Source organism: Neopelma chrysocephalum, unplaced genomic scaffold (assembly GCF_003984885.1).
Source record: "Neopelma chrysocephalum unplaced genomic scaffold, ASM398488v2 Primary Assembly neopelma1_103b, whole genome shotgun sequence".
Classification (NCBI taxonomy): Eukaryota; Metazoa; Chordata; class Aves; order Passeriformes; family Pipridae; genus Neopelma; species Neopelma chrysocephalum.
In genome coordinates this window covers 1837103-1857360 of record NW_020897767.1, presented here as the reverse complement: position 1 = coordinate 1857360, position 20258 = coordinate 1837103, and the positions used below count along the sequence as shown (strand labels likewise).

The following is a 20258-nucleotide window of genomic DNA, read 5'->3' as shown; positions in this document are numbered from 1 at the left end:
CTCCCAGTGGGATGATCCCTGTGGATACAGAAGGTATTTGCCTGGCAAAACGGGCATGGAAACATTTCAGCACCGGGCAGGTTGCAAAATTCCCGGGGTTTGGGCTGGGGAGGGTGTTTCCATGTGCCACGGGAAAGAAAAGTGTGTAAATTGATTATCAGACCGAATTATTCGGATTCAGGAATTAGTTACGGTGCAGTGAGTAAAATGACTCTGGGAAGCTGGAATTCAGGCAAACGGGGTGTTTTCCTGGTGTTTTGTATTCAGAAATGCTGGAGGCTGAATTGGAATCTTGTCTGATTTTGAGCTTATTAGCTCTGGCTGTGAAGTGCCCAAGAGCAATTTAAAAAAAAAAATCCTCAAAAATACCTTTTTTTTCAGAAAATTATCCGAACCGTTGCTCTCTTAGTGTCTATTTATTTTTTTATTAATTAATTGCATTCTCCTCCCTAAATACTTGGAAATCACTAACTCCAGTCCCTGTTCCCTTTCACTGTTACCGTTCCTTTATCCATGAAGAGATTTTCAGATGGAATCACCTCTCAGTGTGAGTCCGTGCTGTTTTCCAGCACTTGGACCGGGGTGATTGCAGCTCATTGTCCTTCTGTGCCACGAGATTCATGCTCCCATTATGGAAATCAGGAATTTTTTTGGTCTGGCTGATGGAGGGAGAGGCCTGACCTGCTCATTTCTGGAGTTTAATCAGCTGTAGGATGGATTATTAAAGTAAATAAAGTGTGTCTACTGCTGTGCCCTGGAAGACAAGGTAAAGATAGGCCATAAAGTCACTTGAAAATAAGGTTGTTAGGAAGGAGAAGGACAATCAATCCAGAATATTTTTCACTTAAACCCCTGGATTTCTCTTTGCCAGCTCCAACTTCCTCCTGCAGGTTTTAATTCGTTGCTTCACGTCCACGTGTGTGATTTTGGAACGAGTGAAGTAAATTCCATCGGGTTCCTTTTCACGTGTGATTTCTGAATAATTGAATCAAAACTAATTTGGGCAGATGTGTGAGATAACCAGTTCCCCCAAACAGCACTGATGTGAGGGCAAACAATAGCTCTTGTCTGCAGAAGAATGGAAGCCCTTGATAAAATTTTAGCATCTTAAGTTATCGCTCTGTTGCTCAAGTCAGACGGTCTCGTGGGCTTTCACTGACCAGAGTCCCAAGGAGCAGCAGTTTAACCTCATCCCAAATTAACTATTTTCATAGTTGTGACATCCACTTGCAGTTGGTTTAGACTTGATCTGTATTTTTGTATAAATACCCATCTCGTGATGTTAGAGTGTCATCACGTGAATCTTATGTAGGTCTAAATACATGAAATAAAACAGACCCTTTGAATTGTCATCAACAAGGCAAATAAACACAGTTTTAACATGAGCATGAATGTATTTTCATGACCAATTTGGCTTGTTCTTTTCTTGTGTATGTTTAAATATTTAATGGAGTTTAAGTTGTTTTTTCATATTTTATATTTATTACCTCTATGGAGCTCTTTGTTTTCATGGATGTCATTAACAGTCAGACTTTTCTGTGGCTGTTAACAAATCAGACCATAAATATTTAGCCAAGGCAGTTTGTTTTCCCGGGATTCTTGTGTCAGCAGAACAGGATTCTAAAGCTAAACCAGCGCAGGGCTGGATTTCGTAGAAATCCCGCCCGGTTTGTCTTCCCAGACAAACATTTGGGGCTAAACTGCCGAGGAAGCAGATGCCAGTCTGCAGATATTAAGAGTTAATACATCTCTTGAGATGTGTTCATGCTCTTAAGGAGCTTCCAGCCCTCAGAGAGGCTCCTGGTCGGTGAGATCCGAGGGGCTGGAGCGGCGTCTCCGGCCGCGGCGTCGAGCGGCGTTGGAGGAACGGGTGAGTTCCTCCGAAGGGTTGGGAGATGCCCTTTGGAGCCAACTTCAACTTGTGTCCTTGGGATAGAGGTGGTGGCTTTGGGTAGTTTTCCAGGGATTCCAAAATGTTTATTTGGTGGGCGATCATTGTGGTGGTTTTGAGCGTCCAAGAAGGGGTTTGAGGGGAGTGAAAATGTTATTGATTCCCAGGAAAAGATTAAGTGTCCTTGATGTCCTTGTTTTACCTCCTGTCTCTGCTGAATGATGAGTGTGTGCATCCATATATATAAAAATTACCTATATAAATACATATAAAATATCTATTTTAAAGTGTATAAAAATATGTATATAAATATATAAATCTGTATCCTTGTTAGTTGGTCTTCAAGGATTGAAAAGATTTTAAAGCTGTTTTATCAGCACATTGTAAGAATGAGAGTTTCCTTGCTATTAAGTGGTTTTCAACAGGAGTTTAGCTTGTAGGTACCAAGCCTACACTGCTTCAACATATAACAGAGTACAAAGCAGTTTTGTGGGGTTCTAAAAATAAATGCAATTATTTTCTTACTTTTTCCCCCATAAAAGGCATTTTAAACAGCTTCTACTTTGGTATAACTGGATTTTAGATCTGATATTCAAGTGGCAAAAAGGAAAAAGGCTTTCTCGTGTTTTTTTGTGTTGTTCTCATGAGGAATTGCTTTACTGAGCACATTTCAGTTGAGGCAACCAGGAGTTGAACCATTTGTTAAATGAATTCGGATTTACCTGCTTAGCAAAAGTAGAATTTTATATACACTAAAATGTCTCATCTGGGAATAGAGTTTGGTGTTCAGACAACAAGCCCCTGGTTTCGGGGAGCTGGTAAAACAAAAAATCCTTGAGTCTGACCCAGTATGAACAGCAAATTCCCCACAATTCAGACCATGAGCCCCAGTTCTGAGGAAGCTGCTTTCTTACAACTTAGTGTCTTATCCTGATTTGTAATTCAATTTTTTCCCCATTATCAGGGCACCTGAAAGGTTTTTCTGTCTTCCTCTGTCAAGTTTGGTGAGGGTATTTTTTGGTTTGGTGGTCTTTTTGGGTTGGGATTTTTGGTGTATAACAAGGTGCTGATGAAAGTTGCAGTGTTGCTTTAACTGAGGCAGTTGGAGGATGTTCCCAGTGTGTGTTCCCTAATTTCCCAGCCTCTGCCTTCGTGTCCAGCCTGTTGAAATGCCACTGATGGGTCTGGAGGAACCATTGAGCGACCCAGTGGTGGTGGGAATTGAGGTTTCTCCCCTCACCTTGAAAGTCTGATACCAGTAAAACTTTTCAGCACTTCTAATAATTGAAAAGTACTGATTTCCTCGCTGGCTCTTAAATGCCCTTTAGTGGATTAGTTTGAATCACATCCACTAAGAGCTTGATCATCTGCCAGCCCCTAGAGTTGGGCCAGAGCTTTGTAAATTAATGAGCTCAAGGTGATTAGTACAGGTTGGGTGCTTTGGACCGTGCACCAAATTGTTCCTGTGCAAGGTGTGCAGCCCTGGATGTCTGTCACATTTTAATTCCTGTGCTGTGAGGGGTTTTTTTTTCCCCTGGCTTGGCAGTCAAAATAAACATGGAGGAACTGTCTGATTGCAGAGAATGAAAATTGGATTGAGGTTCCAAAAGCAGGACCAACATTATAACCACAGCTTTGTTGTGGAGACACTTGTTGCTGTGATAATTCTGACTCAGTTCAAGACTTGTGGTGTATTTAACAGGTTTGAATCCAATATCCATTCACAGGACATGTAGCACATAAAACCTGGGTGGGAAGGGGTTCTTTAAGTCTTGCAGCAACACTTCTGTGTCTCTTTGTGAAGGGAAAAATGCCTTGGAATAAATATGTTGGGAGCCACACAGAATTCCGTGGACACCAGCACATCTTCCCCATGAACTGTTGGCTCCGAGTCAAGGAGAGGAACTGAGCTCTTGTTACCCAACTGGGCAAGTTCTGGTGATGTGTTTAGAACTCACATTATCTGCAGAATTTTTTAAGAATATAGGAACTTCCAGTAAAATGTAACTTTCCTTGCAGGCAGGAAAGACCCTTTTATTTCACAAGCTCTCAGACAGATCCAGGTGATAGAAAAATAACATTAGCACTGGACAGCCAAATTCCCTTGGCATTTGTGGTGCCAATGAGAGTTTGGCAGTGGAGGTCTCATTCCTGAGGCTGGTCCCATTCCTGCCTGCTACCTTGCACCCAGCATCTTCAGGAATGGAGAGCACTTCCAAGCCATTGGCTTGAGTTTTGGTCTAAAATACCTGATAAGTGTGTTCAGTGATATTTGTCTTTTAGTTTTTCTCTCTGATCAGCATCCATGGAGGGGAGCTTGGAACTAAAGGATCTTTAAGGTCCCTTCCAACCCAAACCACTCTGTCATTTGTTGCTTTTCCAAGCAATTTTTTCCTCACAGTCCTCTTCTTCCCACGTACACGTGGAAAAGCTTTCTGCTTGTTGGATATCATCAGCTTTCTCGAGGGAGGATTATTTTTGAGGTGATCTGTCTTGAAAAGATTCCATGTGCTTCCAGCAGCTGTCAGCAGCATCTGACAGGGCTGGAGCAGCAGTGCTGGATCTGTCTGAGTGCTGCTCATTTGTGGGATTTTTCCCATTATTCCCAAGTGTTTCAAGTAAGACTTTAAGATCAGCTTGTTCTTTTGAAGTCCCAAATATCTGCAGCTCTAGGTCAGTTAACTTGGCATTTTTCAGGGCACTGTGTGTCACAAAGTTCCACTCAGATTGGTTTATTCTTCAGGAGTGAAGCTCTCTCTGTGGTCTCCAGTGGGACAATAATTCTCCTTGTAGCTCCAAGAGGTGTAAATACTTTGTCAGTCCTTGGTTGTCTCATCTCCTGGGTTGTAGGTCCATCCTGTTGGACTCATGGAACACTTGTGGTCCATCCCTGATTGTCTGGGTGGCTGGAGAAGCAGCCAGGTGCTTCTGAAGCACTAAAAATGTCCTGTCCCGTGGACACACCTTGCAGAACATTACACCTGACTGTATAACACAGAACTTCCTGTGTCATCTGGAGTTTTTTGGTCCTCTGACACGTGAAATTAAGCACTGAGGCTGCTTAAAGAAAGCACCACCATCACCAGGTCTTTGTCCATGGTTTGCTGGTGGTGGAGAGCACAGCTCAGGCTGTGTGAGATAAACCTGAGCCCGTCCTTCATGGGGGGCATCTTCCCTGGCCAGTGCTCAGGGATGGTGGGGTGGTAACTCGGGTCATCAGTTGGGTGGTAACTGTGCCCTGCCCAGGTGAGACCCCCCTGCAGAGCTGCCTCCAGCCCTGGGGAACAAGATCAGGAGGACGTGGAGCTGCTGGAGAGAGTCCAGAGGAGGCCATGGAGATGCTCCAAGGGCTGGAGCCCCTCTGCTCTGGAGCCAGGCTGGGAGAGATGGGAGGATTCCCCTGGAGGAGAGAAGGCTCCAGGGAGAGCTGAGAGCCCCTTGCAGGGCCTGAAGGGGCTCCAGGAGAGCTGGAGAGGGAATGGGGACAAGGGATGGAGGAACAGGACACAGGGAATGGCTTCCCACTGCCAGAGGGCAGGGAGAGATGGGATATTGGGAAGGAATCCTGGCTGGGAGGGTGGGGAGGCCCTGGCCCAGGTTGCCCAGAGAAGCTGTGGCTGCCCCTGGATCCCTGGAAGTGTCCAAGGGCAGGTTGGAGCAACCTGGGCTAGTGGGAGGTGTCCCTGCCCATGGCAAGGAGTGGAATGAGATGGGATTTAAAGTCCCTTCCAAACCCAAACCATCCTCTGACAACAGGGTGCACTAGGGCAGGTGAACTGCTGTTAAAACCAAGCCTTGCTGTGAGTTGTAACATCTAAATTTCAGATCCTCTCTTAATCTGACCCATAACTGTACTCTTGGTTCGATTTGGTTAAACCTCCTTGGTGTCTCCAGCTCTCAGGACTGGTTGGCAGCGGTGTTAAACCAAGATCCAAACAATTTCTTGTAATTCCAAACAAACAGTAACTCCTCTGTCTCCAACTGTTGCTTGAGGTTTTCTCTTCCACCTCTTCCATGTGCTCAACATTTGGGAAACGAGCACCTTGTGGGGAATGTCTGTGGGGGCAGATCTGAGTTTGAGGCTTGATCCTGCTGTTGTTCTGAAGTGTCTGTGTGTCTGTCCCTGATTTAAATATAAACCCATCACATAAGAGCCCACAATGTATTTTGTTCAGTGCCTGGAGGAGCTGGGAGTGTGATAAGATGGTGACTGTGCCTAGAGTTGGACATACAGATTCCTATTAACCCTCGGGGTAGTGATGAAAAAATGCTCTTTTGTTCCCAGTTTAGCACGGGAAGCTCATTTTTTTGGCTTCTTTTAATATCACTGCTCCAGCTGGCAGGGAGTCAGAAATGCAGTTACATGACATCATATCTCTGGCACAGCAGCGGGGTTTGGAGCTCCAGGAACCAGCCCCCCTGATAATAAATCAAAATGTGAGGTACCTGGGCAGGTCTGTCACGACAGGAGAAGGTTGTACAGCACATTTTTGATTTCTTCTCTTCCGCTTCAAGAAGAAAGATGAATTTTCCTGAGCTGTTCTCTGGATTCCAGAGGATGAGCAAGCACGGGGGGGGAAGTTATGGGGTGTTCTGGGGGGATGGGGACCTGCCCTGTCTCCTCTGTGGCTGTTGGGGCTGAAAAATCCCTGATGTCCCTTCACTTTGGCTGGGATCTGCTGATTTAGGGCAGAATTGGGGTCAAGAGGGTTGAATGTGTTTCCAGTCACATTTGAAAAATCCTAAATCTGTGCTGGCAGGTGAGAACATGTGGTGGTTTATCACAGACCATTGAATGGTTTGGGCTGAGAGGGACCTTAAATCCCATCCCATTCCACCCCCTGCCATGGGCAGGGACACCTTCCACCAGCCCAGGTGGCTCCAACCTGGCCTTGGACACTTCCAGGGATCCAGGGGCAGCCACAGCTTCTCTGGACAACCTGGGCCAGGGCCCCACCACCCTTCCAGCCAGGAATTCCTTCCCAATATCCCATCTAACCCTGCCCTCTGGCAGTGGGAAGCCATTCCCTGTGTCCCGTCCCTCCATGCCTTGTCCCCAGTCCCTCTCCAGCTCTCTTGGAGCCCCTTTAGGCCCTGGAACGGGCTCTCAGGTCTCCCTGGAGCCTTCTCCAGGTGAACACCTCCAGCTTTCCCAGCCTGTTTAGCTTGCAAGACTTTCAGCTACTTTGCTTTTGGTGTAAAGTTTTATTGTATTATTTTATTTTATTATAATTTTTTTACTTTGGTTTTTTAATTACTCTTTACTGTAAGAGCAGAAAGCAAAGACTTAAACCACTGACTATTTGGTTTTCTGAGGCAAACAGTTTTCATGACTATTGGGCAAAGTTTTGGGTTTTATAGTGGGTGAGTCTGGAAGAAAGAAATCACTTGTTTGGGATGAGACCTTTCCTGCTTTCCTATTAATTCTGTTGCACAGGGGAGAACTCGTGGATGTGCACAGGTTGAAAATATTAGACCAAACTGTACAGACTTCTACTTGTTATTTTTTTCCCCTCATTTCTCTATAATTTTTACCTTGAACAGCACTTTTTGTCAGCCTGGTTCTGGAGGAGTCAGGTGTGGTGCCCGTCCTCCTTGTAAACAAAGCTGTAACAGAAAGAGCAGACACCTGATCAGAGGTGGGGACCTGCCTTCTAATTAATTCCTGCTGCTTCTCACGCTGCTGTATAACTTTATAAGGAGCTCAGGGAGATCCTGTTGCCTGGTTTGGGAGGCTTGGTTACTGCTCTCCTTATCCCGCTCATCTCAGCAGGCCTGGACCTCTTGGGTTACCTGTGCTCCACAGAAAGGTATGTTTTTAAAAGCACTTCTTGTTTTGGGAGAGGTTTTTTTCGTGCTGCTGTGTCAGAGAGGGGTGGTTTCCTGGGGATGCTCGGGTGAGTTGGGGGATGAGGAAATGAATTTTACTGTGATTTAGGAATTGTGACATTTGGAGCTGTGGCTGCAGCTGTGAGCTCATGTAAAGCTACACTGGTTGTAGGAGGTGCCAGGTTGGGGTGGCACCCACAGCTCTGGGCAGGGGCTGGTCTTTGCTCAGTCTCTGCAGGAGGATGCTCATCTACAGCTTCCTCAGGAGGGGTAGGACTGAGTTCTGCTCTGGGGGGACCAGGGACAGCAGCCAGGGACTGGCTGGAGCTGTGTCAGGGCAGGGTCAGGTTGGATCTCAGGACAAGGTTCTTCCCCCAGAGGGTGGTTGGGCACTGCCCAGGCTCCCCAGGGCAGTGGGCACAGCACCAAGGCTGCCAGAGCTCCAGGAGGGTTTGGATGATCCTCTGGGGCACAGGGGGGGACTCTCAGGTCTGTCCTGTGCAGGGTTGGACTGGATGATCCTTGTGGGCCCCTTCCAGCTCAGGATATTCTGGGATTCTCTGTGATCTCACTGCTCATTCCCACAACATCCCTATGGAAGTGGTGTTTGAGGTCAATGGAAGGTTTTCTGCTGACTTGAATGCCATGGCACTGAGCCCCAGAATTCCAGAGGAAAACAGAGCAGGTGAAGTGTCTTCTCCTGGGAATTTCTGCTTTCCACATGCTTTTGGAGTCAGTAAGGCTTGATACTTAAATATATAAGCAAACCCTGCTGACTTATGTTGAAAGGAACATTCAGGGTGTAATCACAGAGATAACTGCACATTTTCCAGCTTGAACTTCTGCCAGGGATTCATGGAATTGTTGGAAAATCAGAATGGTTTGGGTTGGAAGGGGCCTTAAAGCTCAACTCATTCACCCCCTGCCATGGGCAGGAACATCTTCCACCAGCCCAGGTTGCTCCAAGCCCCGTCCAACCTGGCCTTGGACACTTCCAGGGATGAAGCATCCACAAATTCTGGCTTTAAACTGAGAAAGAGTAGAGTTAAAGTAGATATTGGGAGGGAATTCCTGGCTGGGAGGGTGGGGAGGCCCTGGCACAGGTTACCCAGAGAAGCTGTGGCTGCCCCTGGATCCCTGGAAGTGTCCAAGGCCAGGTTGGATTGAACTCTGAGCAACCTGGGAGAGTGGAAGGTGTCCCTGCCTGTGGTGGAACTGGATGGGCTTTGAGGTCTCTTCCAACCCAACCCATTCTATGATTCAAAATGAATTATAATCTTATAATTGAGAATAATTGTAATAATACATGATTATATATAATAATAAATTATAATATTAGATAATAATTGGAGCCAGCAATGACACCCTGGCATGTGCCAACACTGTGCCTTCATTCCCAAGTATCTCCAGAGTTGCCCTCTCTCACGAGCTGGGTGGGAGTGATCAGTGCCCAGATCTTGCAAAAGGCTCCCCAGGGCTGTAACTCCTTTTTAAAATGTCTTTTTTTGCATTGTTAATTTGAGATATTCCCAGCCAGTGCGTGTTTTACTTGCAAAGAGAACAGAAATGCCATTTTTCTTTAGTTGGAACCCAACCTGGATTCAAGCAGGGTGTACAGCCAATAACTTGTGGTATAAATGGACATTATGGTTTTAAATCAGTGTTTCAGTGCCAAAATGTATCTGTGGGTGAGCATGGAGGGGATGGTCACAGATGCTGTCAAGTAATTTATGTTTTATCTATAATTTTCTTGGAAAGTCAATCATTCCATACAATAAAAGAACCTTATTCCATGATAACAAAAGAACTTTGGTTTATTTTTTCATGAGGTCTCATTGACATATAAAAGATAAATTAATTAAAATAATGGCATGGAAAGCAATTTAAAATTCCTTTTATCAGACTTATTCTCACGTATCCTTTGAACCAGGAAGATTTTTGAATTTCCAGCCCATTTTCTACTTAGTCTGGTGGCTTTAGGGAGTAAACTTCTGTCATATTTTATTCTAGAGTGATTTAATTTTACTTTTGGTGGTTTTTTGTTGTTTTGGTTTTTTTTGTTTGGGTTTTTTTTGATATTTGGAGTTTTTTTGTTTGTTTGTTTTGGGTTTTTTTGATATTTGGTTTTTTTGTTTGGTTGGTTTTTTGAGTTTTTTTGTTTTGGTGTTGGGTTTTTGTTTGTTTGTTTGTTTTCATATAATGTTGTGGGCTGACCTGGTTGCGCTCTCAACAGTATCTTGACCCTTATGACAATGCAAAGGAGCTTCCAACCTTTTGGAGGTGGTTTCTCAATTATTAGGGAGTTCTTTGCTAGAAAAAAAAAAAAGAAATATAGTGATGTTGGCTCAGTGCTTAAGCTGGAAAGCAAAACTGGGCAAAGCTTCAGTTCAAATGTTTTCAAGAAAATGGGTTTATTTTGTCTTAAATGTTCTGTTGTGTTTGGTGTGGTGAAAACAGCAGAGTTGTGGCTCTGCTTGGGGAGTGTCTTTTCTAGAAGCCTCTTTTCTCCCAAGGCTGTAAGAAGAGGTGCTCTCAGAGGGTCATTATCTACAGTGGTCTGTGTTTACTGCCAGCACTGAAGTAACTGTCAGAAAAGGCCAATTTTAGAGAAATTAGTGAGTGAAAAGCTGTGTATTTTCCAGCCAGATCCACATCTCGCGGATCAGACGTGGATTCCTCACCCAGCTGGGGGCAGGACTGAGAGTGGAGATCAGATCTCCTGAAAACCAGTAAATCACCGTCTTCCAGCAGTGAAAATGTCAGTGGGGACATAATGAAAGTTTATATATCGTGGCCTGTGGAATTCCAGATGATTCACGGGTGAAAATTAAGCAACTGGTTAAATCGAGGGGGCCCATTTTGAAGACTTTCTCTGTGGGTGAGTGTTGGAGGCTGATGAGTTGGAGCATGATTTTTGAGGCATTCTCCAGCCATGCTGGAGATAACATCTCTGAGCTGGCAGACGCTGGAATTGCTGATGATGCTCCACAAACACTCTGTACCTTGGGAAAGTGGACTTTCTGATGCCAAGATGATGAGGCATTCGGATCTTGCAAGAGGCAGAGCAGATGAAGAGATAAGGGAAGGAGCAGAGGAGTCTCCAGGAGGTTTGATGGATCAGATGGAGCAGCAGGACCTCCCAGTTACTGAGATTGAATGTTTTATTTAATGTCCTATATAATATTTGCCATCTGGAGAACTCGTGGTATTAAAGCATCTCAACTGGTTGAAACGGTCGGTGGCAGAGATTCCAGGGCGTGGAATGGTGGGGATGGAAGGAGTTAGGAAAGGTGTTGGGGCAAATGGAGGAGGCAGCAGGGTGTGGGGCTGGATACAGGTGAGGGCAAAGGGGGGGTGAGGGAGTAGAAAGCCTGACCACTCCATGGGGGAACCTGCCCCAGCGAGGCTTGGCACTGAAGAGGTCACACCTCCTTTATTGCAGGTGATCCAGGATGGAGGGAAACATTATTTTTTTGTTGTTGTTTAAAGTTTAATTAATACCAAGGAGGTGTTAGGATTTAATTCATGAGCCAGGAAATGCTTCTGCGTTTTCCTCATTCTGTTATAGGGTGAAGTGTAGAGAGACGTGGAGCTTCCAGGGCTCCAGGAGAGCTGGAGGGGGACTGGGGACAAGGGATGGAGGGACAGGACACAGGGAATGGCTTCCCACTGCCAGAGGGCAGGGACAGATGGGATATTGGGAAGGAATTCCTGGCTGGGAGGGTGGAGAAGCCCTGTCCCAGGTTGCCCAGAGAAGCTGTGGCTGCCCCTGGATCCCTGGAAGTGTCCAAGGCCAGGTTGGAGCAACTGGACTAGTGGAAGGTGTCCCTGCCCATGGCAGGGGGTGACACTGGATGGGCTTTAAGGTCCCTTCCAACCCCAATCATTCTGTGATTCCATCATTACAGGGGGGATTTTTCAGTGCTGAATGTATGAAACATAAAGTGGGTTCAGTAATAGAAGAAATGTATCATATGTTGAATATTGGAGGCAAACACTTCAAGATAACTTTATTCATGTCTTCATTATTTCTGCCACGAGACAAAATGAGCATATGAATAAAAGTTTGGTTTTTTGGAAAAGTATCAGTTAGCCAGGCACCACAGTTCCAGGGAGATTCACTTTTTCTATCCTTGGGCACTGTTGGTGTTTGCAGCTCGCCATGAATAGACACAGCAAACAAGTGATGAGCTCCAGGGAATTCTTTCTGGTGGGTTAAAGTAACAATTGCAAGAAAAAAAAATAAAAAGCCACAAAAGAGAACTAAAAAAAAGACCCAAACAACAGGAAAATCAACAACAAAAATTCCTTTTCTGATATTCCTTACCAATGGCTGGGTTTGTTTTGGGGAGAAATCCAGGAGCATGAGAGCCTGGGTTTGTGCTTGTACTGATTCCAGTGCAAATGTTTACCCCTGTTCAGTATCTTAATTTATTTAATTTATTAAATAAATACTTATTTGATTATCTATTCACCGCTCTTAAAAATGAGCATATAAATTTATGCATCAGCTTCATGACAATGAATGATCATGGGAATGTTTTCCTTTCTAACTGTGGAATATAACAGCATAATTTTAATTACAATATTGTGTTGTGCCCATGCCCTTGTTTATGTGATATATACTCAGTAAAATTGAGGAGGGGTTGCTTAACCACAGGTGAAATTTAGGGAGGGTGCAGATTTTGTGTGAAAAAATGAATGGAAAATTAAATACACAAGGGAACTGGTGCTGGGGGGAATGAATATATTTCCATTTTATTCCTGCAGTTAATTCACTGTATAAGCATCTCCCTTCAAACTGAAGTTGGAACAGCAAAGTTGTTCGTTTTGGCTTCAGAAAGGTGAATTAAAATTAGAATTAATTCAGTTATTCGGTGCAGGATGAGCACTTTGTCCATCTGGAAATCGTAATGGCATCAACAAGAGGGGGTGACTTTCTGCACAAGGGGGAAGAATTTTCTGTAGGAAGGCACCTTAGGTGCAGCTCAGCTTCCCAGGATATGGATGGATGGATAAAAACCAGGGAGCAGAGCGAGGTCTCCACCTCAGGAATATCCACTGAAACCCATCAGCTGGAAGCTTGAAACCACCACGGGAGCAGTGACCAAAATTGAGGATGGTGTTTTACAGCTTCCCATCATGGTGGAGATGATAATTTTCTTTTAATTAGACCTTTTTTTTTTTGCCAACAATTTGGAAAAACAAAGGAATTAAATGGCTTTTTCTAAGAGGACAAGTGGCAATTAACTGGCCATTGAATTCAAATAACACTGGAAAATCATATGGAGCAGAGGGAGCCTTGTTTGTTTTGGGTTATGCTGGGGTTTGTTTTTCTGGAAAAACTAATGAAAATCTTAATGAATTACAGAGTTGTTTACTGTATGGATTAACAGACAGCTGAAAGAACACTAATTGGTCAGTTCTCATTTGGGTTTGTTTAATTATATGTAGCTTTTCTACTGTTTATACCAAATAAAATATGCATTAAAATCAGAGGGACAGCAGTGGAATCAATTTGAGTCAAGCTTTTTGAGGAAAGTATTTAAATTTTGGTATCACAGGGTAGAAAATACTAAATCAGGTGAATTTTGCTGTTTTAAAGCAACTACTTATGGCAATTTCTGCCAAGAGATTTATGACAAAGTCTGTTACAGGAGCAAAGGGTGGCAGTAGAAATAATCAAATGGAGCAAGAGAAAGTCTGATTTATTTTGATGTAGAAAACTGGTTTTGAGAGCCACCTCTGACTCTGCTCCATGTGGGCACAGACAAACACAAACTACTTTATTCTACCAAGAGAAAAATGAGATTGAGATACTTATCCAAAGGGTGGTTGTGCCAGGGTCGGGTCGATGGTCATTAAAATTTAAGTAGGTGCCAAAAGGGAATAGCTGGGAATGGTCAGTCCATTCCCAATTCCCAATTATTTTCCTGGGGGTTAATGCTGACATTGCTGTGGTGTCTCCTCCAGCCTGGTTGGAGATGTGCCCTGTGGAAAGGAGCAAAAGCAGAAGTGTTGTCCTCCTCCATGTCCTCTCCCTGGGTTTTTGATGCCTCGTGCCAACGGGAATTCACGGGCGGGTTGGGAAATGAAAAATAGGATGAACTCTGGGTGAACTGCCAGGGGAACAGAGCCTTTCTGCAGCCTCATCTCTGCGTGGCCAGGGCTGGAAAAAAAACCTCCTGGTGTTCATTAACTGCTACATGCAAATGTTAAATTGTTTGGGGGGGAAAAAACACAGCATTACAACAGGAGCAGGCAAAACAAGGAATCTCATTAATATCTTTCCCGTTGCAAAGAGTAATAACGACCCAACCAATTTTATGTTGGTTTTGGTGACAAAACACTCTTCAACGGGGGGAAAAAGCTCAAATTTTGAATCAGTTCACGGCAAGAAAATCTAATTTCCACAAGCTGATGTTGCCAAGGCTGATGTCTGAACTCGTACAAAGCTGGCTTGGGGTGGATGCCGAGCGGTTTGTGACTCGGTGCCTAATCTAGCATGTCAAATGTGTGGGGTGATGTCCCAGAAGAACTGTCACAAATCCCTCTGGAGAGCTGGGGAGGAAGGGGGGGGAAGGCATCAGGAGAGCCAGGACACAATGGTGCAGATTGATGTATGGTTTTATTAAAGCACAGTTTGTCGCACGACGACTCGCTCGGCCTCCAACGTCCTCTCATCAAGAAGTTTCTTGTCAATACTTCTGGGACGAAAATGTTGAACTTGCGGGGAAAATGTAAGTAAGTATTTTCATTTGGAGACGCCCTTTTCACCAATTAGATTTGGAGATGTCACTAAGCTGGGTTTTAATTTGGCCCGGGCATGCCTGGTTAATTGGGTAGAACTCGTTTTTGTAATCACAAGGGTTTGGTGCTTTGGGGCTGTGCTTTGGTCTCTCCCCAATTATTCTGTGTAACAGTCTCCTTTCACAGCCAGAGCCGGAATCCTGCCCCTTGGAAAATGACGGGTTTGTTTGGAGACCTATTTTCCACAACATCCACAATTTTTATCCATCCATCCATATCCTGGGAAGCTGAGCTGCACTTAAGGTGCCTTCCTACAGAAAATTCTTCCCCCTTGTGCAGAAAGTCACCCCCTCTTGTTGATGCCATTACGATTTCCAGATGGACAAAGTGCTCATCCTGCACCAAATAACTGAATTAATTCTAATTTTATTTCACCTTGCGATTTTTTTACCACTCAAAATACTTCTTTCTCTAGGACAAATAAACTGCTCTGTGAGTTTACCCAGGATGACCTCAGACTCAGCAGTTGTTCCTTTGAGCCTTTAAAAATACTGAGTTTGTGCTGAAGATCCTCCTGGTCTCAAGGTTGTCTCAATTTTCTGGAGGTAATAAAAATACATCCTTAAAAGCTCAGCAGGATCATCTCATTCCTCTCAAAATGCTGTTTATATGTATGTTCCAAGTGGAACAGAGACTAGAAAAGTGTTTCCTTGACAAGTTTCATGTCTTGGTTGCACATTAGATCATTTTCCAGCCCTCTGATCATAAATATGGGACATGTTCTCCTGTTTTGTTTGATTTCACTTCTCTTTGGCATCTCTTTGACTGTTTTATTTGGTGACACACTGCAGTTCTTTCCCTTTTTCCTAGTTACTGGAATGCTCTTGCTTCTTGGTTTAAATGAAAGTAGGAAAGGGTCTGGGATGATCCCAATTGAGCTTCACCAAAATTTACCTTTAATTCTCAGGATCTTGGACCTCATTTTACTTTTCCCTGGGAGAGCATCACCACCTTGCCCTCTGCTCATGGTGGGGTCACCACCCCTGGACCATCAGTCACAGCCTCCCTGTCCTGAAAAACCCATCCCTGGGTGTCCCCTTCCTCCTTTGCTCCAAGATTTTCACTGGGAGCAGAAAGGAGCCATAGGCTCCTGTGCTGGGATCCACAGGGAGAACATCCCTGCCTTGGGAAGAGGAGCCCTTTCGGTTGCCCCTGTGAACTTAAATGTTTATTTAGGAAATAATTTAACCCCCCTTCTCCAATGGAACTCAATGATTGGGGCTTTTGGCTTCTTATTAGCAGGTAAATCCCAGAATTTCTGTGCTCATGCATGGATTCCTTCCCCTCTGGCTCTGTGGAGCCGGGATGTCTGGGGGCTCCCCGTGCACTGAAGTTCCTGCCTTCCAAAATTCCCAAACTGAGCCAAATCCCAATCTTCCACATCCCACTGAGTTCAGGGATTGCTGCCCCTGCTGCCTCTGTCACATACCATGCAAAATCCTGGGGGACAGGTCTTGAAATGATTTCTTGGATAATCCATTTCTTCTGATTCAGAAGCGTTTATGCTCAGGGGTTTGAACACCCTGTGTAATTTAAAAATAAAAATAGTGGTGTCCCTGCACCACTGTGTGTTCTTTATGGGGTAAAATGGGAAAAAATTATGGGAACAAATTATGCCTAACTTTTAATATCTCCTCAGCTGGACAATTAATTTGCAGAAATTCTATTTTCTCATATGAACGTCGTGCCCTGGCTGATTTTCAGTCAATTTTTTCCCTTAATTTATGCCAAATATGAATTATCTGAACTACTCAGGTGAAATATCTCTGTTCCATGTCCCCTCTGTGTTTATCTGAAGCTGAACTATCCCAAGGACACGTGAACAGAAGTGGCATTTTACCCCAAATCATTAAAAGATGAAGAAACTTTTGAGACCTAAGAAAAGTTTTGCTACTGCAAATAGAAGTATTTCAGGTTGGAAACAGAATCAATGTGCTGCTGGTAAAATAATCTTGGAATCACATCCTGGTAAAGATTAAATTGCACCCGAGGGAAGGCAGCGTGAGAGGGAACATATTGTCCCCCCCTTCACTTGCCCAGGACATTGGGCTTTTAGCTCAATGAACTCCAGGCTTGGTAATTAGCAGCAAGGCGATTAGATTTCTGGGAGTAATTTGTGCACTAATTGTGTTTGATTGTTTAATTACTCTTGCTTACTGTAATTGAGGAGAGGCAGCGAAGCCCTTCTCCAAGAGGTTCTTTAGATCCAAGCTGGATGTGCTTCACTATGTCCCAAGTTATCAGGAGACACATTTAACCATTCCCAGGGAAAAACTGCAAGGAAAAGCCTCTAAATGGCACGTGGGGAGAAGCTGGATTTTGAGGCAATAAGAGGGATTCCAGTTTTTGTTCAAAACCTCTCTGATGTGTGCGGTGGGAACCAAAAAAGGAGAAATGAACAGAACAGACAAACTAAAAAAACAGTAGGAAAAAGGTTAAGTGGGACAGAGGAGAACAGGGAAAACTACAATTAGAGCTGGAGAAGCTGCAAATAGTCTCTGGGATTGTTGTCTGGGATCCACAGTCGGCAGATGGGAAAGGTTCCATTGCCATTCTGATTCGTCTCTGAACAGTGATGACGTGACATGGGCAGAGAGCTGGGCTTGGGTTCTGAAGCTGTGGAGAGATGCAAATGAATCCAAATATTGTAGATTCAGCCATGGGAACTCCAACCTGCAGCTTGGTGTGAGCAGGGAGAAAAATCAGCTGAATGAATTCTTATGTGATTTGGGAAAGTTCCGCTGGGGTTGTGCACGAGGAGGAATTCCTGTTGGGTAGACCCTGCATCCGGGAGCAGATCTTCCAGCCTTGTCGTGCTGCTTGTAGCTCCCATAACTTCATTTCTCCCTGGTGAACAACCATCCTAACCCAGGGCAGGGATGGCCCAGCTGACCCCGCGCAGCGGAGTTCGCGAGAGCAAATTACTCGCGCCGAGGTCTCTGCAGTTTCTCACAGATGTTGCTGCTTGGACATGCTGTGCCTGCTGCTTTAGGGCTGGTGAGTCCTGCTGGGAGGGAACTTTTACTTGCTCCTGCTGGTTTGTTTAGCTGAGGGAAGCGTTGCTTCGGGGCGTTCTGAGGTGGAGGCTCCTTCCATAAGTGAAAATGTCAAGACGAAATGAGGTAGGAACCTCGGAGGTACTTGGAGGGTGGCCGAGACAGCAAGAAGGAGATGTAGGAGGAAGGTTGGAGATGAGATTTCAGCAGAATCATCAACCTCCTATGGCATTAGATGCCAGAGAGAGCAGGGAAATGCTCCATCTCCCATGGGAGGGAGGTGCAGGGACACTGCCCACTGCAGCCTGTGCTGTACGTTCATGAAGAGAACCACAGAAATGCCCATGAACTGGGACTTCTTTCATGCCTGGCTTTGTCCAAGTGTCTGCATGGGAAGATTTGGTGTCTGGCTCCTTTTTTTTTTTCTTTTTTTCCCCCTGAAACGGTGTATTTCCTGCAAACTTGCAGCTGGCAGTGGCCCAGCTCACGGGCTTCAGTCATGGTAAGTTAGGAGGTATCTGCTGAGCTTGTGAGAGGGACAAACACATCCTTAAAAACAACTGTCTCCTCCATCAACACTTCTCCCCCAGCCTGGAAGTCTGACATCCATCCGGCAGCGCCTCTGCTCCGGGGCTCCCTGTCCTTCCTCGCGGGACGGGGACCTTCCATTGTCCCAGCGCTGGTGACAACGAGGACGAGATGTCACCTCCCTAATGAGACCTGACAAATGGGCAACTGGGCTCTGCTCGGGGCCTCCAATGGTTCAATTCCATAGCGCCGTGTCGGGGCAAAGGGCAGGAAGGAATAATCCCGGGATGGGGATGCCTTTCCGACTGAAAGGTGCTGGGGAAGCTGGAAAGATGGAGTTATCCAGGATTTCTGTGTCAGCGCCCAGGACCTTTCACAAACAGACTGTATGATCTAAATACCATGTGATGAGGCCCCAAACTGCAACCCGGTGTCGGATTCAGAGCAGGTTCCATTAGGCTGGGAAAGGAGCCTGGAAAGGAGCCGGGTTAATCCAGAAGGAAAAAATTTGTGCCCGTGCACAGATTCTGCACAGAGAGGTTCTGCCAGCAGAGGTTTAGCCCTGGGGTAGCTGATCCAGCACCAATAACTCCATAAAAAACTAATTTTTTTTCTCTAAAGTTTGGCACTTTTGGTGAAAGTCATGAACTAAAAGGGGCTTGTGAGCAGAAGGAAAAGTCTTCATGCTTTTGGTGAGGCTTCTTAGGGCTTAGAAGCTTCCTGAGGAGAATCCAGCATTGCAGGAAAAATATAATTTGAGGAACTAAACCCATTTTTTTTGGTCAAATGTCTGCAGGTTTTAAGATAGTGCATCCATATATATGTATCTATATACATTTATCTATATATATTATATTATCTAGTCCTTTAAAATCAATTAGATTTTATTTTTATGCATGGATGTAAAAAACCAGGGAGGATGAGTGTGCTGAACAGTAATTATTGATTATTTTTTTATATTTTATAGTTGCTTTTATTAAAAACATTCCTGCTGTTCCACTCTCTGTGAAATGTTGTTATCACCTTAAGCATCAATGAACATTTTCTCGGGTGGATGTCACATGTTTATTCCTGTGTTTTGCCCCTCATGAAAGAGAGAACTGTGTGAACCCATGTGTTTATGCTTGAAATATTTATGAAATATTGAGTATTTGGGTTTCTGACAGTAGTTAATGCAGAAATAGCTATTTTTATACTACCTGTGTGTGTGTGGAATGAGCAGGGGGGATGTGCCCTCTGTGGCAGGTGTTTTGTTGCTAAGGACTTTCTACTTCACCAAGTGCCATAATTCAAAATATTGGCCCTGCTGGCCTTGCCCTGGATCATTTTGTAACCCAGAGAGTTTTGAACTTGAATCCTCTGCCTGCAATTAAATGTTCCAGACATACAAAACAGAGATGGGAAGTGAATTCTCCGTACTCATTCATGGTTCTTTCTCATTAGACGCGGTGTCGGCAATTAGGCTCTTTGCAATTACGAGAGGCACGATGTGAGCATTTTTAGAGAGCACCTGGAGGGTTTCTGCCACCCTTTCAGGCAGGACTAACAGCCACTTGTCCTCTGAATCTGATGAGTAGGCAAGTGCTCACAGGGTTTGGAGACGGGCTGAATCAGCAATCGGTGCCACAAAAGGGAGCGTGTGCGAGAGAGGGAGAACCGGTGTCCTCCACTGGAAGGCTTTGATCAGCACTGCAAAGACAAAAGCTTTTTGTGGTTGGGACGAGCAAACTCAACAAATTCTTGTCTTGTTGCGCTTGGGAGGAATTCACGCCGTTGTTTTAACCTTGTTATGTTCGAACTTAAAAATATTGGTTAAAATATCACGGTTGGACTCGATGATCCTGGAGGTCTTTTCCAGCCTTAATGATTCCGTGGCTCTGTTTGTCCTTTATGTTGACACCAGATGTTAATCACTGGTTGCTGATTAGCACTGAGCTGTGACGAGCTCCTCTCTTTGGGATGTGAATCCCAATTTTTTGGGGTTGCAGCTGCGACCGTGCGAACCCACGGTTTCACTGCAAACTGCTGACATCTGGGAAGGAATAGTGGGGCTTGTAAAATCTGCCTTGAGTTGTTTGGGATAAAAAAATAATCCCAAAATCTCTCTCTCCTCCAAACCCTTGTTATCTTAAGGGTGTGAATATTAAGCAAATTCCATGTGTTGGGTTGAGTGGCTCTGGTTGAGCTACGAGCAGAGAGGCTGA

The 20258-nt window shown here is 44.8% G+C and overlaps 1 protein-coding gene across 5 annotated transcripts in view; it reads left to right on the top strand.

The window, feature by feature from the left end:
* Positions 1 to 20258, top strand: part of LYPD6 (LY6/PLAUR domain containing 6) — a 35859-nt gene that overhangs the window by 5451 nt on the left and 10150 nt on the right. The window contains exon 1 of one of the 5 annotated variants that reach the window (XM_027695977.1): positions 8067 to 8085. The exons of the other annotated variants lie outside the window; for them this stretch is intronic. The gene's annotated coding sequence lies outside the window, so the exon portion shown is untranslated. Of the gene's footprint in view, positions 1 to 8066; positions 8086 to 20258 lie in introns of those variants that run through there. 5 annotated transcript variants of the gene reach the window in all.